Raw genomic sequence first — 1,989 nt, 5'->3', positions numbered from 1 at the left:
GGAATGCCCTGAGACACATTGTATTTATTCACCGGGGAATGCCTCGATGTACTATATTGGCGGAAGACATTTGTGAGGAAGGCCCGAGGCATCGGGTAAGCATTAGAGCATAGTTTAGGATCAGTCTAGAATAAGATTTATATTTTTGTATTTTCTTATCTTTGGGAATGTATAATTCAGACTGGACATCATTTCAGTTTTAAATTTTGTTTGATTTGTTTGTTTGCTTGTGTTTTGTGTTTATGTGGTTCATACATTTTTAGAGTCAAAATTTGTCGATACACTTCATCAAGCGATCGTGGTCGAACCATGAGATCGAGGGGTGCCTAACACCTTCCCCTCGGTCAACAGAATTCCTTAGCCGGAATCTCTGTTCGCAAACCAATTTAAAGAGTCAAATCATTTTGAAAAGGATTTTCCAAAGGTGACTTGGCACACCCAGTTATGCCAAGTGACGACTCTGAGTTTTGAATGTACACGTAATCTTTTTTTGGGAAAAATCTTCATTTTGTCACTTTAATAATAAAAACCTTTTTGAAACTTAAAATCGAACATTTTGGAATTAAAAAGGGGTGTGACATCTCTGGCGACTCTGCTGGGGACTTTTTAGAATTCGAGCTTATTTTGGAGTTGTATCGGCTTAGTTTGGCACTATAGGTGTATAGACATTTTGTTTGTGTTGTTTTGTGTTATTGTATTATCACTGTTGAGTGCCTATGTGCTTTTTGTTTATTGTTTTTATCTTATGTGTTACCGTTTTATATCTGACATCATGTGCATAACCCAAGTCATTATTTCTGCAACAAGTCCGTAGTATACGTGTTGTACATGACCTCTTAAGTTACCCTTATTTTAGGGGGAGCCGTCGGTGTTATGGAGTAGGTGGAAAGTAAAGCAGCCACTATCGACCATACGCTCCCTAAATAGCCTTGTTAGTGAATCCCAATGTAGGCCAACCTTTAGGTCATGCTTATGTGCATCATATTGAAGACCTAGCGGGGCCCACTTGGTCATTTGTAGGAAACTCACCTCTAAAGCATCCCTACGTGCTAAATATTGCATCGTTGAGGGTAACAAGGTCATTTGACAGACTGATTTGGGCAAAAGCATGGGTTAGAAGCAAAATGTGTAGGAAGAAAATTGTTGAAAAAAGGAAGAAAAAAAGAGTGAAAAAAGAGATTTGGTAGTTTTTAGGGTTCTTTATGGCTTTTGTTTTTCACAATTCAAAAATTCAAAAAAAAAAAAAAATTTACTTTTTGCACTAATTTCCCAAAAAATCAAAAACGTTAAAAAAAATTCCTTTTATTTCTTTAGTAAGCATTCACAATTCAAAAATTTCAAAGAATTTTTTTTCCTTTCAATAGGAGCTTTGTACATTATTATATAATGAAAATATCAAAAAGATTTTTTCTTTCATAGTTGTTAGTGTTAGTTTCTAATTAAAAACCCAAAAAAGATTTAATTTTCATCGTCTGTCTTTAGTTTTGTCTCTCAATTCAGGTTTTAGTTTGCCATTTAATCCTTAATTATCCAATCTGGACAAACTATGCATCCCTGATTCTCCTCTCTCGGGAGTGAGATACGTAGGCAACCTATTCTTGGTTCAATGATCTTATTTGAAAGATTCAAAAAGAAGAAGATTTTCTTCACTCTTTATTAGAGTAGGTGTTTCATATACATCTTTAAAAGAAAACTACAAAAAAGATTTTTCTTTAATAGGTTCAAGTTTCATTTTCATATAAAATTAAAAATCAAAAACCCAAAAAAGATTTCTCCTTGGTAATCATAGGTTTCATTTTGTATAGGGAGTTTAAACTTGAAAATGCAAAAGGATTTTCATCAATTCTTTTGATAATTTGTTATTTCCTTTTCTTTTTAAAGTTTCAAGAAAAAGAAAAAAAAGAAAAAAGAGTTTAGTTGGCCATTTTTGCAAGATTTCACGAACTATGCACACCTGATTCTCTTCTTTCAGGAGTGAGATACGTAGGC

This window comes from Capsicum annuum, chromosome 1, assembly GCF_002878395.1.
Source record: "Capsicum annuum cultivar UCD-10X-F1 chromosome 1, UCD10Xv1.1, whole genome shotgun sequence".
Lineage (NCBI taxonomy): Eukaryota > Viridiplantae > Streptophyta > Magnoliopsida > Solanales > Solanaceae > Capsicum > Capsicum annuum.
The sequence above is the reverse complement of the archived record's forward strand: the minus strand, read 5'-3'. Positions refer to the sequence as shown.